The 25016-nt window shown below is 43.5% G+C and overlaps 1 protein-coding gene and 1 pseudogene across 3 annotated transcripts in view; one reads left to right on the top strand and one right to left on the bottom strand.

The window, feature by feature from the left end:
• Nucleotides 1-25016, bottom strand: part of LOC119978730 (plexin-A2-like) — a 512723-nt gene that overhangs the window by 453566 nt on the left and 34141 nt on the right. The window lies entirely within an intron of this gene.
• Nucleotides 5046-23910, top strand: LOC119978175 (annotated as a pseudogene).

Below are 25016 nucleotides of genomic sequence, written 5' to 3'. Positions count from 1 at the left end.
CTCACTGTGAACTTTTGAATTCCTTGTCCAACCATTGCTCAATATTAACTATAAAAGGTCCAGTGCAATGTAAACCATTGAACCCCTTCCCTGCAAGAAAACACAGCCAATGGGAATAGTCAAAAGGGACGATCACATCATCCAATTGAAGATCACTCAAGTCGCAGAATGGTCCACTCTGAAGCATCCTTCAGCGATTGATCAACAAAAAGACCAAGTAATAGAAACCAGAAATCATGATTAAAGATGGGTCTCAATGCAGAGGCACTGGAGAATAAGTCCTAATATCCTGGAGCACTAACTACTTTTTCATCTTCATTCTCTGCAGCTCTCGACTGAACAGCCTGCTGCCAGCAGGTAGTACTCAAGGGTTTTGATCCAGTCAAGTGTTAAAAAATAAACAAAAGGAGGTACAAGAACACAGACTTGCGAAAATATGAAATCAAAACTAGCCAGAAGTACTTTTAAACCAATAGCAAAAGCAACAAGTCCTTCTGTTCAGTTCTAAAAATACCTTTGTTCAGCTGAGGATCCTGATGACATAGGAGAACCACTGAACCCCATAGGATTAGAGAGCCGAATTAACATTCACAGCTTGAACTGAAGCACCACAGCTTGCCGCTGCTGCTGTTAATTCAACTCTCTCATACATTCAGGCTTAGGGCAGCCAGCATTTATCAGTATTCAAGATTTTTTTGAAAAATTTAAACATTAATCACACTTTTCCAAATAAGGTACCAACGGAGAGTTGCTTTCATACTACCACTTTCAGACAAAATGGAAATTGTCTGTTGTGCTGTGGTAAAGGCACACTTATATTCTAATATTAATGAATGAAGGCTCCAGTAACTAAGACAGTTAGGTTATTTCACATGTTTTTAACATGCAGAAAATTCCACAAACCTAGAAGTCAGAAACAACCATTTCAAATCTTGAATCACAACAGCTACTTGCATTGTATATACCACTTTCAATCTAGAAACAATAACTTCCCAAGGCGCTTCTCTGGAGCATTAATCGGACAGAATTGAACAGGGAGGCACATGGAGATAGAAATCGGGATCTATCCGGTTTGCAACGCCTCAAGGGATCTAATGCGATCGCCTGAGACATTGCGATGTAAATCCTGCCCATTGTGGGCAGATTTTTATTAAATCTGCATATTAATGCAAGACAGATGATCTCACTTTACTTAAGGTGCAGATTCCCGAGTTACCCGAGGCGTGGGATCAATCACCCTCGCCTTGGGAGGCCTGAGCAATATTCAGGTACTGGCCTCCACAAACTGGGAACAGACAGAATGGCACCCAGGCATCAGAGGCCCCCAGGTGCAAGCCGTTTGGGCAGGGTGGTATCCTGACACTGCTGGTGCCATCCTGCCACCTGGGTGCCAGCCTGGCACAGCCAATGCACCAAGCTGGCATTTTTTGTAAGCTGGCAATTGGGCTGGAGGTGCCCTGCGCAGGTATTGGGGATGTGTGTGGAGAGGCTGAGGACCACACTTGCTACATTGAGGTGATCTGGTGAGCAGGGCTCCTCAGGTGCACAAAATGGGGCCATGTGTGGCCTCAGCCGTGAGCTCCCTGCTTCGACCCCTTACCTAACGGTGGCACTTTATAGCCATGTTTCTTGGCAATGCGAATGCTGGGAAAGACATGGCTAAACGTGCTTATAATTAGACCTTGTTCCCTTTTAGTTGAATCGTGCCCATTGTGTTTAAATTGTATGCAGATGGGCATTTACTGGGGACTCACTTGTGCACGTATAGATAAGAGACTGAAACTGTGGTTGTTGGGTAAGGAGGTATATGAATGCACTGTGCTACTCTAAATAAATGTTTATTGAACGCGTGTAAAGACTGGTTACAGTTCTATCCTTCAACTGCCGTTCTGACATATAACAATTAGAACAAGTGCACAAATATTTGGCTAAATATATAAATGTTGAGGAGCAACCTAAAGAATCCTCCCCGTGGGTTTCCTCCGGGTGCTCCGATTTCCTTCCACAGTCCAAAGACGTGCGGGTTAGGTGGTTTGGCCATGATAAATTGCCCTTCATGTCCAAAATTGCCCTTAGTGTTGGGTGGGGTTACTGGGTTATGGGGATAGGGTGGAGGTGTTGACCTTGGGTAGGGTGCTCTTTCCAAGAGCCGGTGCAGACTCAATGGGCTGAATGGCCTCCTTCTGCACTGTAAATTCTATGATAAAGAAGAGGGAAGTGGAGGGGGGAGTGTGTGTGGGTGTGTGTCGTGTGTGTGAGAGAATGTGTCAATCGGTGAAAAATGACCCATTGCATCAGAGTTCCTTTCGATAATAAAACTGGCTGCAGACTGAAAGCTCTCTTTTTCACAATTTTAACAGGGTTTTCTGTCCACAATGCTTTCTGGTGAGATTTATCAATCTGAATGAAGGTCAAGTTAATGAGGAGATTCCCTTGCAAAAGAAAACATTCTGTTACCAGTTGATTATCAATATATTCAAATCAGTACAATGACATTTTCTTGTGTAAATAATCTAATAAACAATCTAATCATATTTTAACTGAACACCAGGCTTCAAATTAATTTAGGTAAGTTGATGCACTTGTGACCATTCATTAAAATGGCACCAATGACAGAAATATGGGGACAAGAAAAACTCCAGACACCCCTCTTTGTCCCAAATCCCTTAATAGCGGGTTAACCAAATAAAATCTCAGACTTAAAAGATGAACACGGAGCACAAATAGTAACTTTCAGAAGCTAACACTTAAAAGGTGTTTCCTAATGACACTTCTCAAAGGATAAAACTTAGAGCCAAATCCATGTTCCCTCCAGTTTCTCTCCTGCTACCCTATCAATGCCACTTTATAGCTTGCAAATTTGATTACATCACCATTTATACATTAAATTCCTGGAATACGACCCTAATTTATTTAACCAATTTTCATAGCTTAACCCTCGAGTCTAGGTATCATTCTAGTGAATCGAAGCTGCATTTTCTACAAGGTCAATGTATCCTTCCTTCGATGTGGTGCACAGCACCCAAAGGTGTGGTCTAAAAGGTTTTTTAGGGATAACTTCCTCAACAACATTTCGGAGATCACGAACTTTACTGGAAACCTTACAAACCTTCAAAGGACATTCCAACAGACAGGAAATACTTGGGAAAACTTCTAAAAGCAATGGTGAATGGCATATGGCCTCCACACCATTAATGAAGAGCAATGATCTACGATTGGCAGACAGAATAAAACCATTCTGCACACTTACACGTCAAAGAATAAAAACACGTCAGAAGGAGAGACGTGTTTTGCCTTTTGAAAACCTCAACCCTTCAACATGATCATTTCTGTAATGAAAATCGTACAAGCTTCCAAAACCTCAAGAGGTCTTTTCTTCAGATGATAAACTAGTTAAAGGAAGAAACAGTCTTGACAGCTGCTTGATCACCACTTTATCACATGTAGAGAAGACCTTGGAGATTTTAAAATACCTGTCTGTTCTCAGAACTAGGTTAGTCGGATTTTATGTTACTTTATACCACACCAGAAACGGAATGCCAATGATTTATTTGTTGTGCTTTGCTAAATAAAAACAACTATTTAATAAACACGCTCTCCAAAGGATTGACACAACTTGTGCCCAATTGTAATTTTAACTGTTTTCCTTTGTCCTTTTCCACCAGCCAAATTAATATTTTCAAGATTTGCAGTTGTAAACAAGTGTTTTTTTAATAAATGAAAATCTTACTAAAAAGAGAATTTATGTACAAAACAGCCAAGCCAAAGTGCGCCAAATGAAAAATTACATTTGACCTGGGGACAAAAAATATCCAGAATTTCTGCAAATTAATTAGTGACCTTTAAGGGGACCTATATTTGTGCTTGCTGAAGGAGGTCAAAGTTGAACTCAGTTAGGGTTCAACAACCAAACACTCAACATTGTCCACTTACCATAAATAATGCACTGTGTTACTATCTGCGAGCCCAAGACATCTTCTCAATTCACTACCTCCAGGGTGGCATGGCGGCACAGTGGTAAGCACTGCTGCCTCACAGCACCAGGGACCTGGGTTCAATTCCAACCTTGGGTGACTGTCTATGTGGAGTTTGCATGTTCTCCCCTAGTCAGCATGCATGTCCTATGGGTGCTCTGGTTTCCTCCCACAGTCCAAAGATGTGGTTAGGTGGATTGATCATGCTCAAATGCCCCTTAGTGTCCAAGTTAGCTACTGGGATTACGGGGAAAGGGTAGGGAAGTGGGGATGGATAGAGCACTTATTCGAATGGTTAGTGCAGACTCGATGGGTCAAAGAGCTTCATTCTGCACTGTAGGGATTCTATGATTCTATGAAAGAACAACAAGGAGGTGAAAACTATTTTGTTTTAATCAACATGTGGTACAAATAAGAACATCGGGTCCTTGTATATAATAAATCATTAATGCAAAATTGTCCTGTAGACTCAAAGTACCAGTAATATAAGCCACAGCATTTAAATTACAACTGTGTAAAGAACCCTCTTTAAGTACCTTTTTGGCTTAGTTGCAAGTTCACATGCCCTTTAAACTATGTATTTGTTTGTCACCTTTATTTGGCATTGAAGAAGATAATAGTCAACCTGGGGTGCATTTTATTCGGGAGGTCTAAACTAAACATGAATGTTAAATGAGGAAAACACAATTTAGCCAGTGATTATGCACAATCTATGCTACAGCTTTATAAAATTACAACAGCATATTTGTTTTTTAAAAAAAAGAACTTGAACTACAGCAGAAATTCCAGAAGATTGATAGAAAAAGTCATAGAAATCGCTTAGTGGTCAAGCCTGTAATGTTTAGACGTATGGTCCAACTCACTGAATGCTATTAGCGTAGTGTTCTCCACAAGTATTTCACAATGATATACAGTCACACAATGATGGATTGCACTACCCTTTTACGAGCCACCAGTGCTTTTTTCCCTTACAACCAGAAAGACATTTCTTACTGGAATGCCTCAATAGGCACTTTCAAAATGTCGAGGTAAAACATGAAAAACGCTAGGGTTGTATAAAAGCCTTCCGTAATGACTGCCAATGACTTGACTAACAACTTCAGCAGCTGGATCAGAAAGCCCAAAGTAATGGGATCAAGCAACAGAAATAAGAAACTGCACTGGTAATATCCCAACCGGAGAAGAAGAGGTGAAGAACACAAGACCTGTTAAAAAATTCTTCAATGGCTCATGTACCATAAAATCAAAATCTGCTCCAGGAAAAGTGTTAAGGAACCAAGTTAATTGAGAACAATTAAGAAGTTTATTTAAAGTTGGGGTTTGTCTGCTTACTGGAGCAATAAATATCTTTCCAGATGAACAGCACATTTCAAAATCGTCTATCAAAGCAGATTAACAACAAGCTTGCCCTCCAATTAATAGCACTGACCATTAACAACCATGGAACAGAAAACTGCATTTTCTACCTGCTTTAATATCAAGGCAACATGTTTTACCATTGATAGAGGCACGTCACAACATCACCGTACAATACTTAACCATGAGGTAAATAGTAGCAGTTGGTTTAGAGCAAGGATGCCAAACAATGCAGGAGATTAATTAAAATATTTCCCATTAAAAGTTAAGTTACTTTCTCTTCAAACTGCACCACTGTATGATAATAGACAAAAGGTTAACTCATGCTCTCTCCAGAACATTGTGCAAAATAACTAAGGTGCATATGCACTGCACATATAGCGTTAGGGTTGTGCCAATCATTTTGTAAGCAAAATACTGTTGAAATGGTTCAATACACAGAGCTGTAGCTCATTCTGCACAGTCAACACAGTACTTGCAAGGCATTGAAAACACGGCTACCTGAAAATATGACTTGAGAGATTCCATTTCTCAGCGAATACATATTTTAACTGTCGAGCCAAGAAATTCATTTGAGTCACTGCAGAAGAGAGTGTGGTCTTCCACAGAATATAATCTGAAATAAAATAAGGCACAGAAGCACCCATTTTGCTGGATTTTTTGATTAATTAAGTTCAATTACAGTGACCATATGATATGAGAAAGAAGATAAATTATCTTCTCAAATTAGCATAGTAGCATAGAGCAGTTGGGCCAAATGTCCTGTTTCTATGCTGCAAATCCTGTGTCTCATCAAATCAAAAGGCTGGATTTTTTTTTAAAACTGCATTTTTAAAAAATCTGCATAATTTAGCAATCCAATTTCACTAAAGGTTGGATCAGGATGTTCAAACATGCAGACTACATGCAGTTACAAGGTTTGCCTCCAGGTTGGGAGATATTAGGTTGGTCAGGATCCAGTGAGCTGCAGTTAGATGTTAAATTGGGATGTGCAAATTTCTGGCATTTCCATGGCTCACATTGACAAAGCCTCCCACCAGAGGGATCAGGCAGCCAACCAGCCCTCAAGCTTGGCAGCCAGCTGCCCAATTGTTACCGCAGGAATGCGAGTTCATCCACACAAACACATTTCCCCCTCTTCTCAAGGGGTCTTTCTGGGCCTCAAGCTCCATTGCAGATTCAGAGTTTGCAACATTACCTATTTTCTTTTCAGGATTGAACACACCTTCTACCAGTTAGTTCATTACAAACTTTACAAACCTCTAGCATCATTGTGGACTACACATTTACTCCGCTGATGCGGGGAAGTATGTATTCACCGAGGCTCAAGGGGAAGCTAATTGGCCCAAAGGCCCATCCCCGTAGGTCATTTTAACAGGCGGAAATGTATTTGAGGTTGTTCAGAGAAGGTTCATCCGATTCATTCCAGGGATGAAGGACTTTTTGTTATGAAGCGAGATTGAACAGTTTAGGCCTATACTTGCTGGAGTTTACAAGAATGAGGGGAGATCTAATTGAGTTAAGAACCTACTCCTAGAGTTTAAGGCAGCCACTCACAATGAGTCTAATACTGTGCAAGACTTAACTGGAAGACAAGGCATCTTCCAGCACTCCGAAAAGTATTGTTATAAGTGTGAGGTTTATAGATAACAGTTTGGAGCTGTATCATTAAATGTAGGTTGAACGAAAAAAGTCATGTTGGAGTCTGACAATACATTCGGGTGGCTCCGGTGTTGTTGTTACGACCCCCTGGGCTTGTGAGCGTTAATTCCAGCCCCCTGTTGCAACACAACTGAAAGTTATAAATATTTTTCTTAGAAAAGCACCCAAAGTTTTTCACCCTTAGCTGCCCAATAACTAGTCACCCGGTTTTTAAATTTAAACACAATTAAGTTTATTAATAACAGTAACTATAATTAAATATGGAACACACACAAATACACACTGGAGAAGAGGGGTGCAAATATAATAAGTAGAAAGGGATAAAGAAAGGAATGTTTGTTTCAGATGGTTGTTTCCAGCAGAATACAGCCTTTAGACCAATTCATTGACCATCAGTCAACGCGAGTCCCAATCCATTTCTCGGCTGCCACAAAGTCTGGGTTTTGTTGTCCAAAGCTAGCAGCGTACCATGTTGTAACTTTCAAGTTGCTAATTTCCCTGCTTGACCTATTATATGCCCCTTAAGCAACCATGGATCAAAATGATAGCAGCCAACATAAAAGGGGAAGAAAGGGAATTTACAGGAAAGAACCCTTAAATTAAAGCAAAAGAGTTACATTGTGTTATTGAAAGAGAGGTGCCAAATGCTTACACCTGGGGCCAATGGCAGTTGTTTCTAAGTCCACAATAAGATGACCCAAAGTCTCCTAAACCAGAAAAATATCATTGATATCGAGTTGCAAATAGTTGGGCTGAAACTGCACCTTGATTGACGTTAAAAAGCAATGGTAATTAGAGGTCACTGATTAATATTTCTACTTGGACCCAGGACTAGTGTGTTCCCATTGCCCTGAAGAGGGCAGCAGTGGAAGTCATTGAGATCAGATTATTGGATTCACTATTAACCTCGACCACCATCCTGACCTCTGCCAACTCCCTGACCTGTCCTACCCCTCCTCCCCCTACCACCATCATCACCACCTCCCATCCCAAGCATATATTTTTCATTCTCAGACAGTTTTCAGATTGGGAACAGATTGGTTGGGATGGGGGTAAATTCCTGGTCTCTGGACCCTACATGCGTTCAGATATGGTGTTGTATTGCTCAGAAAGTAGCAGTTTCTCTTAGCATGGATTCACAATTATACACTTCTCAAAGTGCTTTTAAAACAGAGGAAGCCTTAAACTCACCTGGTTTATGGCAACGACAGCTATAAAAAAGGATAAGTGGGGTTACTGGGATAGGGTGGAGGCATAGGGTTCTCTTTCTAAGGGCCTGTGCATATGTGACGGGCCGAATGGCCTCCTTCAGCATTGTAAATTCTTTTTAAAAAGATGTGGCTTCACTTTTCTCAACAGCTGCTGCCCTCCACGGGAGGCCTTATGAACCAGGCATGCTGCACATTTCGCACCAAGTCCTAGCCAGAAGAGCGGGAGGAGAAATGTGCAACACCAGATCTTGAAAAGTTAAAATGGAGTGGAATGGCAATCAGACGGCGATTGTTCCTCCTCTTAAATTCTGGCCATAGTTTTGTAAAACATTACATTTTGACGTGCCACCATTCAGCTAATAACTGGAAGTTCAATTGCTCTTTTAAAAGTTGCTGATCTCTACAGATATCATAACAGGTTTCTGCTATTTTAATACATCCCAAATATCTGACTAAGCATATATTTTTCATTCTCAGACAGTTTTCAGAGAGGAAACAGATTGGTTTGAATGGGGGGTAAATCCTTGGTCTCTGGACCCTACATGCATTCAAATGTGTCTTGTATTACTAGGAAAGTAGCAGTTTCCCTTAGCACGGATTCACAATGACTATCAAACTTTATATATAATCATTCAATTCCATACACAAACTGGAGAGTCTGATGATGAAATAAAAGGCTGAAATTTAATTTCCTTTTGTTAATACGTTGTTACCCGAACCCCCATGTTTCTACTAGTCAGCTTATAAAATGTTAAATAGAACAATTCTTAAATAGCAGATTAACCAAATTCTAAAAAAGTGTTAGTCAGAAATCTGAGCTCAAAGCACACGAGTACCTAATTCAAAATTAGCCATCCATTTTCGCCATAATACATTAAAATCTTAAATCTCCTGCTGAAAATGTTGTAAATTTGATGTAAAATGCTGCTTCATTGATTAATTCCCTCGGGGTTAGGTTTAGCATCACCGACAAAGAGAATGGACTCAGCACCTGTGACACATCTCCAACAAGCCAGAAACTACTGAATTACATCAAACTTACAATGCACAACACAACTAATTTGCAACCACAGCCCGCCCTTCTAATTCTCTTGCCTCCTTTCGTGGAGAGGTTTATTCTCGCTGAATGCACATTTTAAATGGCAGTCGGGAATGCACAATGCTCCCCACCTGGCTCCTAATCCTGGAGGCCACAATGATGTAATTCTAGTCCTACTATCCAAATCCTTTCAAGGTTTTGCCCATCACAATCTGGGCGACCTCATTTGGCCCTGTAACCCTAAGAGACTGCTCGACTTCTTGTCCAACCCCCACTTCTTTCACTGCACTGATGGCACTTGTGCATTCCATCACCTCAACCCCAAGCTCCGAAATTCCCCTCCCCAAAGCCCTTTGCTTCCATATGTTTATTTAAGCTGCTGCTTAATTCCTAAATTTTTTTTTTTTTTAATAAACAATTTTATTGAGGTAGTTTTTGGCTTTATAAACAGTTACAGACATCATCAGAAAGGAAGCAAAAAAGGCAAAAATGTGCAAACATCCACGTTCTTTCAATACTTCCACCGTAACATATTGCACAAGCCCGCTCCCCTCCCATCGGTACTACCCGCCATATTTTCCCTCCTACTCTACTCTAACCCCCCCCCCCCCCCCCCCCCCCCTGCTGACGCTCACTCTCCCGCAAAGAAGTCAATAAATGGTTGCCACCTCCGGGTGAACCCCTGCACAGAACCCCTCAAGGCGAACTTGATTTTTTCCATCCCCAGGAAACTCGACATGTCCGCTAGCCACCACTCCGTCTTCGGGGGCTTTGAGTCCCTCCACGCCAATAGTATTCGTCGCCGGGCTATCAGGGAAGCAAAGGCCAGCACATCGGCCTCTTTCTCCCCCTGGACGCCCGGGTCTTCCGAAACCCCAAAAATTGCCACCCCTGGGCTCATCACCACCCTTGTTTTTAGCACCTGGGACATGACCCCCGCAAATCCCTCCCAGTACCCCCTCAGCTCAGGGCATGCCCAAAACATGTGAACATGGTTCGCTGGTCCTCCCGCACACCTAGCGCATTTGTCCTCTATCCCGAAAAATTTGCTCATCCGAGCCACCGTCATATGGGCCCGGTGAACGACCTTAAATTGGATCAGCCCGAGCCTAGCACATGTCGCGGTCGAGTTTACCCTACTCAGGGCCTCTGCCCACAGCCCATCCTCCATTTCCCCGCCTAGCTCCTCCTCCCATTTAAGTTTCAGTTCCTCTGTCTGGGACCCTTCCTCCCTCATGAGCACCTTATAAATACCCAAGACTCTACCCTCCCCTTCATCCCTCCCAGAGACTATTCTGTCTAGGATCCCCATTGGCGGGAGGCGCGGGAAAGATGGGACCTGTCTACGAACAAAGTCCCGCAACTGTAGGTATCTAAAATCATTTCCCCTTACCACCCCAAATTTCTCCTCCAAGCTCCTCAAACTCGCGAAGCTCCCTTCCAGGAACATATCACCCACCCTTCCCGCCCCTGCTTTAATTCCTAAATTTTTGACCAAGCATTTGGTCATCTGTCATAATGCCTTCTTTGTCTCAGTAAGACTGTTGTCAGAGTACGTACCTGTAAAATACCCTGGGATGCTTTGCTATGTTGCACATGTTACGTGGGTGCAAGTCATTACTAGAGCGGTTTGCATACATGCAGCATGGAAGCAACAGTCATTAAAATGCAGTCCGATTCCTATTTCACCCAAACTCCACACTTCCCAGCAAATGTCACTATGCGATTACGAGAAGCAGGAAGTCCAGTCTGAGTTGGAGTCTGAGGTGGAAACAGATTCAATCAAGGCATTCAAAGGGGAATTGACTTACACCAACCTTGGGCACTGCATTAAAAATGGTCCTACTTATGCAAGATAAAATCGATTTATACAAGATTACATTACATAATCAAAACTCCATCACAATGTTATGACAATTTGCAAATTTAACTATTAACATGGAATTGCCATTACTTATCTGTTTATGTTAGATGGTCTGATTTACATTACAAGAACAACTGTAGCTAAAGCTATAAACAATTTATTAACATTAATTGTGGGTAAACTATGTACAAAACGACAGATGAATAACAGCAAGATTAAACACAAGCAACTTCTCCCTTCAGCTTCCTCCAGCCAGTCTGAGTGGTCACCTGGCTCTAACATTCACTTATACACTAATGGGACTCCTAGAGTTCAGTCGGTGAATTACAACACAACCATGATATCACTACATCTACATGCGGACACAAATTAGGGGTGCATCCCTTTGACTTTGGAAGGCAAAGGTGTGAATTGATCCAAGGTTACAAGGTATTAAAAAGGAGCTGATGAGGTAGGTACAGATAAACTACTTTCACGGACTGAGGATAAGACAACATCACCTGAATCAGGCACAGGCAAACTGTGGTCCATGGGTCACATTTGTTTCGGGGCGTTTCTAATCTGGCCCAAGGCTCTTCACAGGGGGAAGATCGCAAGGTGGACCAATAAACACAAACCATGAGTTCATGCCACAAGCAAAACAATGCCGGAATTTGGCACAATTGTAAAGGGAGGTGGCCAACTGTATTGTTCACATTAAAGAAGAACAACAACGTGCAAATAAATGGAATCGTTATGACAAAATTCTCATAATAAAAAAAGGTTTTTGTCTATCCAAACCAAAATTTATCCGAATCACAATTGTACATTTCTGAAGAATTTATGACCCCTTTCCCATACCCAGATGTGGCCCGCTGGCCAAGATGTTCACCGACCCCTGCCTTTCTGGAATGAGTAAGAAGTCTTACAACACCAGGTTAAAGTCCAACAGGTTTGTTTGGAATCACTAGCTTTCGGACGGCGCAGCTCCTTCATCATGTGAGTGGAATGAAGTTAGGAAACATTACCACATGCAAAGATGGTAGAGGTTTGGAACTCTCTTCCACAAAAGGTGCTCGATCAATTGCTATTTTTAAAACTGATATTGATAACATGAGATTTTTTACTCTTTATTCTTCCATGGGATAAGCATACCTGCCAAGGCCAGAATTCTTTGCTCATTCCTAATTTCCCTTGAGCTAAATATCTAGGTAGGCCAGAGGGCAGTTAAGAGTCAACCCATAACTGTGGGTCTGGAGTCACAGTTCATCCAGAACAGATAAGGATGGCAGATTTCATTCCCTAAAGGACATTAGTGAACCAGATGGGTTTTTACGACAATTGACAATGGTTTCAACAATACTTATAATTCCAGATTTTTACTGAATTCAAATTTCACCTTCTGCAGTGAATTTGTTTTCAATTCAGATTTCACCAGGATTTGAACCTGGATCCCCAGAGCATTTCTCTGGGTCACTGGTTTACTAGTCCAGTGACAAAACCAATATGCCATTGAACCAGATGGGTACTTACAACAATCAATGGTAATTGCACGGTCACCATTACTGAGGCTAGTTTTCAATTCCAGATTGTATTAATTGACGTAATATTCCACGAGCTGCCATGGTGGGATTGAACCTATGTCCCCAGAGCATTAGCCTGGGCCTCTGGACTACCGGTGACATTATCATTTCGTCACCATCACTCCCGTTTTTGGCAAAGACGGGTACATGGAGTCAAGTCATATAGCAGCCATGATTTCATTGAATTACATTTAACAGGCTCAAGAGACAGAATGTCCGACAAGTTTTCCTATGTCCCAGTTAGAATTAGCTGCAGTGCCGTTCCCCTGGGTGAAACAGATGACTCACTATCCAAGCTTACAGAAGAAGGATGAATACCTGCTATGAAGCATGCGTGAGCATGCACCACTGACGTCGAAGGGAAGCAAACTGGTGGGAAAATTTGGAGTCCAGAAAGAAAAAAAACAAGAGGTCAGTAGCTCTATTAAACATGGGGAATCGTTAAAAATGCATTTAAAAAGCTCCACTTTTATATTTAGGGGAGTAACTCACAAAATCAATAAGACTTTTCATTTTAAAACTAGGTAGCCCTGTTCAAAACAGCTGTTCGAAAATTATTTCCGTGTAATGCGCAAGTGACATTCGAGACGGGTAAAATTCAGCTGCACTAAACTGCCTTAACGTAGCGGAGACTGGGAGAGACAACTTGTGCCAATATCAAGGCTCAAATGTGCAGGACTGCAAACGATACCGTCAATCACTTGTGTGCTAGTACTAAAGACGTTACTCAATAGTTGTTTGACTTCTTCCTTTTTCCACTCTGCATCCCAATCGCCGACTTAGTATCATCGCTGCTACAATTACTTCTCTGGGCAAAAGATTAATTACAAATTTCACAAAATTGAAGACATTTGTTTCAGCCACTTAGGAGCAGAATTGCTAGTCCTAGCTGGTTATGTGGCTATGCATTACTTTCCTGGAAATAAAATACTTTTCTTAATATTTTGTTGCTGCCACAGCCACTGAACCTGTAATATTTTAACACTTATTGATTTTGGATATCAAACATTTGCAATTCCGTTGCTGGTTAAAGCCTCAGGAATGCACTCTCAAACACTGAGTAAGTGCATTCTGCAATGTGATGCAATACCACAACCCCAGTACATCACTATGATTCATTGAGCAATGCCTGTAACTAGACACACACAGCATAAGCTCTGTAATCCCTCACATATGCTACAGTCTTCAAAAGCGAATACACATTATTGTTTAAAAGCCTTAGCAAAGGATTCTGGCAAGAGCTCCTATTCCAAAATCTTGTAGGAGACAGCGGGAATCCGATCACTTCGAAGAAAATCCTTAAAAATTTTGTATTTTTTTTCTCAAGCAGGTTTTTTTTTAAACCCGATTCACATTAAACAAAGTGAAAATTCAACAGGATTGCCAAACAAGAAAAATGTCCACCCTGCTAAAAATGGACAAAAATGTCAGGATTTGTGAAAGCTATGACAAAATATCTCCCTGGTATATTTCAGGCATTCAGCTCATTTGCAATCATGGTAAAACGTAATCTCCACAACAGACCAAACCCCTGCAAAGCAAAACTTTAAAACTCATGTACATGCTTAAGAATGGTTCCCGTATGGTACATTATGATACAGAGAGCCAGTGGAAAATGCAAGACTTCTCTGAAGAGCAGGGAATACCAAATTGTTCAAGCTAAAATTAATAAGATTCACCTACAAGATGAATAATACAACAGTAGAAACAATAGCACCTTGCATTTTTATAACACCTTTGACTTTGGCGGGTTGGTGCAGACTCGATGGGCCGAATGGCCTCCTTCTGCACTGTAGGGAGTCTTGTGGACATGTCCAAGACTTCACCAGACCGTTATGAAGTAAAATTAGACATAAAGCGACATTCAGACGTTTGGTCACGTTGTCGGTTTTAAGGAGCAATTTATGGCAGTCAAGAGGGGTTTCGGGAGGGAATTCCAGAACTTTGGACTGAGGCAGCTGAAGGCACGGCCACCAACAGTAGAGCAATTAAAATCAGGGTTGCTCAGGAGGCCAGAATTAAATGAATGCAGGTATGTTGAAGGGATAGAACATAGAACATTACAGCACAGAACAGGCCCTTCGGCCCTCGATGTTGTGCCAAGCAATGATCACCCTACTCAAACCCACGTATCCACCCTATACCCGTAACCCAACAACCCCCCCCCCCCCCCCTTAACTTTACTTTTTAGGACACTACGGGCAATTTAGCGTGGCCAATCCATCTAACCCGCACATCTTTGGACTGTGGGAGGAAACCGGAGCACCCGGAGGAAACCCACGCACACACGGGGAGGACGTGCAGACTCCACACAGACAGTGACCCAGCCGGGAATCGAACCTGGGACCCTGGAGCTGTGAAGCATTTATGCTAACCACCATGCTACCCCAAACTAATAGATCATTTCAAGGATGAGTGCTTTCTGCTCAGCTCTTTATAGACATAGAATTTACAGTGCAGAAGGAGGCCATTCGGCCCATCGAGTCTGCACCGGCTCCTGGAAAGAGCACCCTACCCAAGGTTAACACCTCCACCCTATCCCCATAACCCAGTAACCCCACCCATCACTAAGGGCAATTTTGGACACTAAGGGTAATTTATCATGGCCAATCCACCTAACCTGCACATCTTTGGACTGTGGGAGGAAACCGGAGCACCCGGAGGAAACCCACGCACACACGGGGAGGATGTGCAGACTCGGTACAGACAGTGACCCAAGCCGGAATCGAACCTGGGACCCTGGAGCGGTGAAGCGATTGTGCTGTCCACAATGCTACCGTGCTGCCCTAGAATGTGGGGCTGGAGGGGATTATGGAGACAGGTGCGCAGTAAATCGCATAGTTGGTCAATAAGAAATTTGAATGTTCCTCTCAGAATGCATTCGTCAAACAGTTTTGGTTAAACGATTTCTCACGGATCTTCACACTGTATGTTATAGTTTACAGATATGAATTTCCAATCCATGAGCTCACACCCCCAGTCAAAATTAAAACTAAGTAACAAAATTCCGCATTGTCAGGGGAACCCTTTTCGTTTAAGCCAGGCTTTTGAAGTCAGGTAACCTGCGAGGTGCGTTATTGCCATTTTTCAGTGGTTCAATTATTTTATTTGCCCATTCCAAAGTTCATTGACCTATAGACAGTAACATTTCAAACTAGTAGACAAAGCTTAGAAGCAGTTTTTCGACTCAGTTAAATTAAGTTGTGATGCTTGCAAAACAAAAAAATAAATCCATCCTGGATAAACATCTTGCATCTCCATGGCCCATTGTGCAGCCAGTTGAGCGAGTACATTGGTCATAATGCTCACAAAACAACGAGACGGTTAGCTGAAGCAACATTAACATTTTATTCATTCTTCCCCGGGATGAGAGTCACTAGCTCGGCCAGCATTTGTTGCGCCTTCCCAATTGCTCTTAAGATGGCGACGAGGCACCTTCTTGAACTGTTGCAATCCGAGCGATGTAGATAACAACCACAGTGCTGATAGGGAGTGAGTTCCAGGACTTTGACCAGTGACAGTGAAGGAACACCAATATGGTTCCAAGTCGGGATGCGCGTGGCTTGGAGGGGAGCTTGCAGCTGGTGCTGTTTGCATACATCTGCTGGCTTTGACCGTCTAGATGGCAGAGGCCACGGCCGCGATTCTCCCCTACCCGGCGGGGTGGGGGGTCCTGGCGTGATGGAGTGGCGTGAACCACTCAGGCGTCGGGCCGCCCCAAAGTGCGGACGTCTCCACACCTTTAGGGGCCAAGCTCTAACATTGAGGGGCTAGGCCCGTGCCGGAGTGGTTGGCACTCCGCCGGCTGGCGGGAACGGCCTTTGGCGCACGCCAGCCGGGCCGAAGGGACTTCGCTGGCTGGTGGAAGCCCGCGCATGCGCCGGTGCGTCAACGGCTGCTGACGTCATCCCCGCGCATGCGCAGGGGAGTGGGTCACTTCTGCCATCGTGAAGACCATGGTGAAGGCGGAAGGGAAAGAGTGCCCCCATGGCACAGGCCCGCCCACTGATCGGTGAGCTCCGGAGAAGAAGTTGCTGCTGTGCATCTTGTAGATTGTAAACACTGCTGCCATTGTGTAGTGAAGGGAGTGAAGGATGGTGATCTAATGAAGCGGGTCTCTTTGTCTTAGATGGTGCCATGTTTTTGAGTGTTGCGTTCATCCAGGCAAGGGAGAGCATTCCATATTCTATGATATATCTATGACACATTGCTGACTTGTGCCTTATAGATGGTGGACAGTCAGGAGGGGAGTTACTCGTTGCAGAATTATAGAATCGCTACAGTGCGGAAGGAGGCTATTCGGCCCGCGAGTCTGCACCAACCCTCTGAAAGAGCCACACCCCCACCCTATCCCAATAACCTTACCAAATATTTTGGACACCAAGAGGCAATTTATCATGGACAATCCACCTAACCTGCACATTTTTGGACTGTGGGAGGAAACCAACGCAGACACAAGGAGAGTGTGCAAACTCCACACAGATAATCACCCAATGCTAGAACTGAACCCAACTAACTGCGGCTGTGAGCCAGCAGTGCTAACCACTGTGCCGCCCTAACTTCTAGCACCTAACTTGTTCTTGTAACCTCAGTATTTAGATGGCTGATCCAGTTTAGTTTCTGGTAATGCTAACCCCAGGAAGCTGGATGTTGAAGTAATTCTGTCTGATTATTCTCCAGAGTGCCATGTCGAAGATCATTAACTGTCATACAAGGTACAATTATTCCCTTACACGTTACAGAAACCTTCTCACGCTACAGGCTATCAAGCACCAAAACCTCATGCTGCTAACTAGGGCAGCACATCACGGCACATCCTTGCAGCGAATACTCAAAAGACTGTTCGAGGAAACCACACAACACAATGCCAACTTGAAGTGAAACAGCCGTTTCTGATTATACAGGTAAATTTCTCTATTCGCTAGTTACACAGAGGGGTCGGTTTGGAACACCAGGCAGACATCGTTCGGTGCAATTATGCCAACCACCCAATGTTTTTGGCGTGATGCCCGAGCTTCATTTACATCTGATCAGTGAGCATTGAGCCAATGCTCATGGGCAGCTCACAGATTGTGATGGGCAAGAATCCAATGGCTTTTTACCAACTTGTGCTGGAGGTTTTATCTTCCAGGTAGATGTGCTGTTGTACATGCACACTCTTTATACCACTGGGCAGAACTCGCATGGCAAACTCATTACATCAGTGACTCAGTTTGCATTGAGATTCAAAGTATAAGAACACCGGTTAGCCTAACAGAATTAGACTCCAACATGCCGTCTGGCCTTGACCCTTCTCACAGAAGGCTCAAGAAAGCGGCAGTGGCAGGAATGGGGCAATAGCTGCATCTCTATTCTCACAGCGCTGCTACCCCCACATACCCTCTAGGCTGGAGTTCTACTGTACAAATGACTTTTATGTTGAAGCAATTCCTTCCGATATTTCCCGCTCCCCCCCCCCCCTCCTTCCAAGAGAGCCCAAATGTGAAATTAGCCAACAACAGGCATTTCAGGGTAATTGATACACAAGTGCTAACAGCAAATGCAGAGTATGCACTCGGCTGCAGCCCACCTGTCCCACATTCCTGTTTCAGGAAAGACGCACAGTAATTAGAAAACCTTCAGTAACATAAACATTCTGAGGCAGGTGGAAGAACAAAGAGGAGAGAAGGAAAAAGAGTAAACCGGAATATACGACTACAAGGAACGTCTCACCAGGCCACAGATGGGTAACCCACTCCACACATTACAATCTGAAGTATGGAATGTGCTAGCGAGAATATTCTGCAACAGCGCAGAACAGGAAACAGTTCCCTCAGATATACTCGAGGGCTCAAACGCTTTGAGTGGCCATGTCAATTATACATAAAAATGATGGATTTTATGGGTGTAGATCGAAGCTGTTATGACTTCAAACTGAGAGTATGTTGCTCCAAGAACAAGTGATAGAAGAGCCCAGAGATTGAGTTAGAGTTACAGTCATTATAACCAATGGCCGTTTACAATGCGATTTACCATTTTGGGAGTACAATATTAAAACCAGCAACCAGTAGGGCAATACTACGATGCCATTAAAGAAAGGACAGCTAGAAGCAGTGATGATGCTTATCAAACGGCTTACTTGCTGATAAAATAAACCAGCAGATGATCCACAGGAAAACACAAAAAGCCTTTTCATATAAACATTGTTCACTCGGAAAATGGCGCGTAACGTCTTGCTTGCCGTCACTGTCCTTGTAACATCTGATTGGAGTTTATAGAATCACTGCAGTGCAGAAGAAAGCCATTCAGCCCATCAAGTCGGCACTGACACTCAGAATCATAGACTCGCACAGAAGGTGGTCATTCGGCCCATCGGATCTGCACCAGCCCTTGAAATGAGTACCCTATTTAAGCCCACACCTCCATCCTATCCTGGTAACCCCAGCCAACTCCAAAAGAGTACCCTACCTAGGCTGATGCCGCCACTCTATCCCCATTCCCCCACTTTTTGGACACTAAGGGGCAATTTAGCAACGCTAATCCACCTAACCTGCACATCTTTGGACTATGGAAGGAAACTGAAGCACCCAGAGGAAATGATGGCACAGTGCTTAGCACTGCTGTCTTACAGCACCAGAGACCCGGGTTCAATTCCAGCATTGGGTGACTGAATGTGTGAAGTTTGCACTTTCTCCCAGTGGCTGCATGGGTTTCCACTGGGTGTTCTGGTTTCATCCCACAGTCCAAGGAAATGAAGAGTAGGTGGATTGGCCAAGCTAATTTGCCCCTAAGTGACTTTTTCAGAGGGTCAGTGCAGACCTGATGGGCTGAATGGCCTCCTTCTGCACTGTAGAAATTCTAAGGTTGGATTCCATAGTTTGAGAAATCTACAGGCACAGGGAGAATGTACAAACACCACACAGTCACCCAAGGTCCGAATTGAACACAGGTCCCTGGTGTTGTGATGTAGCAGTGCTAACAAATCTGCCACCATATTAAATATGTTTCTGCCTTGTTTACTTCAATTATCTTGTTCATTCATAATTAATTATCTCAATTAATTGTGTTCTGATGTTTCAGCAAGGCATTCGTTGAAGCTCAAATTGAAATGTAAAATATTTATTAACAAAAATAATTTTATAAGTACAAAACTTTGAAACCAGTTAACATTTAACTTAAAGTTTAAATTCATCAACTGAACAATGACCTAAAACTGCCTACAAATTTCTTGCAATAAATATATTTTCTCACTTAACAATGGGACCATTGTTTTAAGGGGAGGGGGAAGGGTTTTGTGACTTGTTAATTGACAAAGTCAACATGCAAAAGTAGCAGCTGCTGAAGCGCAGTATTCTGGCACACATCTCTGAAATAATAATAATCTTTATTATTGTCACAAGTATTAGTGTCACAAGTAGGCTTACATTAACACTGCAATGAAGTCACTGTGAAAAGCTCCTAGTCACCACATTCTGGCGCCTGCTCGGGTACACTGGAGAATTCAGAATACCCAATTCATCTAACTGCACTTCTTTCGGGACTTGTGGGAGGAAACCGGAGCACCCAGAGGAAACCCACGCAAACACGGGGAGAACGTGCAGACTCCACACAGACAGTGACCCAAGCTAGGAATCGAACCTGGGACCCTGGAGCTGTGAAGCTACAGTTCTACCCACTGGAACTACGTCCTCTGGCAGTACACTCTTGAGGATTGGTGATTGATTCGCTGCAATACCAGTCAGACAGACAGATCACATGAACTCACAGGAGGCTTGCATATATCAACTGAGGCAATAAACTTGTTAAAGCATTTGAAGTAATCACTGGGGCTTCTAAGGATGAATATAACATCAGGGAAACTCGTAAACAACTCAGCTTAAAATGCATTGCAAAATCCAAATGTACTTTAGCTCTGAAACAGCTGGGAAGACAGGCGTGCTAACATTCGTGCCCTCAAAGGAGTCAACAGCACTAGTATCGAGACCATGATCATCTGAAACCAACTCTGCAGAATCGGAACTGCCAAAGCAAATCTTCCTCACCCAGCTCGAGGAAGGATCCGAAACAAGAGGAGGACAAAGGAAGCTCTTCAAAGACACCTGGCTGTGGTGGAAACAAGGATCTGTTCGGCCTTATTTTAATATTTCTAGTGTGGTATCCTTTTTATTTAAGTAACGACGAGACAGTATTTGGGATTTTTTTTAAAAACACAATGGAAAAGCATGGTTGCTGTTTCCCAGTTCTGTTTTTGCCCTTTCAGCTCGCTAGCCTGTTGACCGAAATTAAAAATATTTCTCCATTGGGATGCATTAGAGATTAATGACAAATTTAAACTAGTTTCCATTGACTGCTTTCTGGAGGAGATTTTTCAGCTGCCTGGAGTTTATAGGCATTAGCTTGACAGGACAGTTTACCTCTTGTTTATATTAATTGCTTACAGACAATCCTGATTGGGGCAAAAAGTGGTTTGCTTAATGCCTCAATGTACGGCATAAATTATCTGTCACATCTGCTCTGCAGGGGGCATTGTTTGCCAGTAAAGCAGGGGAGATCGCAAAGCTGGCACTGTTGACATGAAAGCCTTCTTTCAAAACAGAGGTCTTGAGATTGCTGCTCATCACCAGTTTAGACTGACAATAGTTCCTGGTAACTACACGGAGATTGAACAAGAAGGACCCACACAACAACCATAAAAATCTCAAGTTGTTTTGCGATGTTAATCTCGGAGAATAAATTGAAAACGAGATTAGTATTACCATTTTGCCAGTTGATTCACCTTGCTCACGTCGCTATCTATTTTTGGCCGATTGACCGCCAGATAAAAAAGATCAAGGCCAGGTAAGTAACGTTTTAAAATGTGCTGTGGCCAGGTAGGCAAGCCATCGATTGAAGGTGTGTGAACTACAGTTGCTGGGGGAGGAGTCTCTATGGGGCATGAAGCCCTCAGGAAAAAAATCCCAGCTCGCCCCAAGGAAGCCACCTATGTGTGTGGTCTCCTCACACAGCAGAGGGCTGTTCCAACAGCGATAGGATGTTGAGAGGGCCATAAAATGGCCGCTAATAGATAAGTTAACTGGCTACCCATTTCCAGTCAGCTGTACAGCAGCCATTGCAGTTTCTGCAAATGTCCATGGTGGAGAGAAGAGTTTGGGCTTTCCTTGAGCCTGCATTTCACCTATGATCTATGATAACCCTTCTCTGGAAGACTGGTCGAATTATGACCCTCGAGCAGGGTTTTTGAAACTGTGGGTTGCGGAGCGATCGATCATGGCATTTCTAATTGCGGGCGAAGTGCTCTATGGCCATGACCGGCTTTTAAGAATGCCGGCCGCAACCGGCTTTTAAATGCAAATGATGCGGTCTTCCCACCTGAAAGCAGGTCAAGCGCCTGGCCTCTGCACTGTCATTATGCACATTGTACATAAGTGCTTTTGGCACATAATTGCAGAGGAGATTCCTCCTTTCTTGCTGCCAGAAAGCATGGCATTGAGACTGTGAAGAACTGAAGATTGATCGTTTTGACAGAAGGAAATGCCAGAGACAGACAGGCCAGGATTTCAAAACTGAATCTACTTGATGGAGCTGCACAGGAGAGTCAACGGCAGGACAAAGCAGTGCTTGTGAGCGCTGAATACAGAGTTGCAGGGTCTCTGGTGAAACTGAAATTGGAAACAATGCAGTATAAAGATGATTCCTTGTGGTCTGGCTTTGTTAATTATCCAATGCAAATCTGGATGCAAAGCCCATGTGTGTTATATGCAGGGAAGTACTGGCAAATGAAATTTTAAAACCCTCAAAACTTCAAAAAGGCATTTGAAGACTAAGCATGGCGAGTTAGAGGACAAACTTCTTGATTTATTTTTTCAAAGAATGCAGCGAGGACTTAAAGCTGAAGTCCTGAGCAAAAATGCAACACAATGACAAAGCAAAATTAGCCTCTTACATGGTGGCTTCCCGTGTAGCTAAAAATAAAAACATGCCCCATACTGTAGCAAAGAGATTAATTCTCCCTGCAGCATTAGACATGGCTAGTATGGTCCTAGTGGCTCGCCAAATTTGTGATATTACTGAGAATTAAGAAGCCCAGCTTATTTCTCATTAAGAGTCAGCACAGGAGTTCTCAATACAACTGGATGAAAGTACAAACATTTCAGATTGTGCAAACTTGCTAGTTTGTTAGGTATGTTTGGCACAATGGATTTGTTGAGGATTTGCTGTGTTGCCCGACCAACCATCATGACTGACACAGATTTTTGCATTGATTAGCTCCATGGTTGGAAAGTGCGGGCTTGACTGGGTTCAAATGGGGCAACCAACATAACTGGGAAAAACAGCGGAGCTAAAATAAAGATTAAGGAGGCAGCTGGTCAGGATATTGTTCGGAATCATTGTAGAGGCATTGGCATCGAAAGGAATTCCATCCAATGTTTTATTCACTGTGAGGCATTGGCATCAAAAACAATTCCATCTGATCTTGAAATGGTGTTGAAAGGAATTGTAAAAGTTTTGAATTTCATTAAATCAGCACATTCAGACCAGGCTTTTTGAGGCTGTGTGTTCCGATATTACGGCCTAGCACACACATTTATTGTTCCACACGGAGGTACATTGACTGTCAAGGGGTCAGGTGCTTGTCAGAGTGTACAAACTGAGGTATGAAATCCACGCTTTCCTCCTTGAGAAATCGCCCCTCTGGTCGATTTGTTTGGCGATGAAACTTGGATGCAAACTATGTCTTGCGGACATCTTATCAATTCTAAATGAGCTGAGCCTCAAATTGCAAAGGATAATTGCATTTGACACTGAAGAAATAAATGCTTTCCAAAAGTCATTAAAAGTTTGGCACGTGCAAGTACAACGCCAAAACTACTACATATTCCCCACACTGCTACAACGCATCGAAGAAAATCATGTTAGTAAGGAAACTGTCAATAGACTGGCAAACCTCATTCAGTCAGATCTGGTTGCACTGATCAACGGTTTTTACCGCTACTTTCCAGAGGAGAAGGTTCAGATTTTGAAAGAGGAAGTGGGTGAAAAATCCTTAGGGTTTGTGATCCCAGAGTCAATTAACTTCAGCCGACTCCAAATGAAAAAGACGAAACTTTTGCACCTCACCTGTGACAGCACATTAAAACCATACCACGAGTCCATGCGGCCCACGCCACAATCTATGAAGCGGTCAGCATTCTGGAATAGTGCCTCCAAGGAGTATCCAGTGCTGAGAAAACAAGCATTTTGGTCCTATACCGCTTCACAATGACCTACTTGTGCAAGGTGCATTTTTCCATCCTCATAAAAAAGGTGTGTCATAATATACACCCAGGTATATGATGGAGTGCAGACAGGCAGTGATTGACACACAGGATGACCAGTGAGCACACAGAACACAGCAGCCAATCACCAGACAGGACACGACCACTATAAAGCCAAAGGGCACCAGTTTTCCCACTCTCTCAGGATCCAGCCTCTGAGACAGTCAGAGTTTGTGAGCAGCAGCTAGTACAAACACCATGTGGTAGTAAGATAGTCTGGTCAGGCTAGCCTCACGTCTCCAGTCAAGTCAGCAGAGTGTCAACCCACAGTTAAGCATGGATTATAGTTAGTTGTTCAATAAAATCGTGTTGCATCTCTTCAAGTGTTGGAAGCCTGTCTCTCTCTACACTGTATCAAACGCAGTCCACATAGACCCAGCTTACCCAACACAAAGGTGAAGACAGCACAAGGGAACAGGCTGAACTCTGCACCTAATACACACATTACCCTCTCTTCCTGATTGATCGAGCACCGGTTGGGGGGGGGGGGGGGGGGGGGGGGGGGGGGGGGGGAAAGAGACCTCAAGGGCGGCCGAGGCAGCGATCGGGTGGCTTGGATCCACGGGCGTGCCATCTCGCGGCGGCCCTACATTTTCGATGTCAGTCTGCCGGCTCAGTCCGCCATTGCGTTTGGCGCGGCCGCTGCCCTGCACATGCATGGACTCCCGACCGGAAGTGCGGGGGCCTGTATCCACAACCAGAGCTGCGTGAAGCGCACCGGGGCCCTGCCAGCCCCCTGCAGGTAGGAGAATACCCCATGACTTTTTAACGCCGATGTGGGGACACAGCCCCATTTCTGAACAGTCCAACCCCTATTCTTGATTACAGTGCTGTCACCTCTGTACATATCTGGAATCTTATGAACCACAGCATTGAAATTGGGAACAATAAAACTATTCTACTAAGGTGGAATACTGTTATTTAGACATACACAGATGGTCAATGGCCCAGTTAGCTCTTTCAGGAGGTCACCTGGTACCTGTGAAACTTGATTCGAATGTGTAAACACTGTCAAGGGATACGAAAGCGAGGGAAGGAGGCATAGGCAGAGGAG

This window comes from Scyliorhinus canicula, chromosome 15 (genome assembly GCF_902713615.1).
Source record: "Scyliorhinus canicula chromosome 15, sScyCan1.1, whole genome shotgun sequence".
Taxonomy (NCBI): domain Eukaryota; kingdom Metazoa; phylum Chordata; class Chondrichthyes; order Carcharhiniformes; family Scyliorhinidae; genus Scyliorhinus; species Scyliorhinus canicula.
The sequence above is the reverse complement of the archived record's forward strand: the minus strand, read 5'-3'. Positions and strand labels throughout refer to the sequence as shown.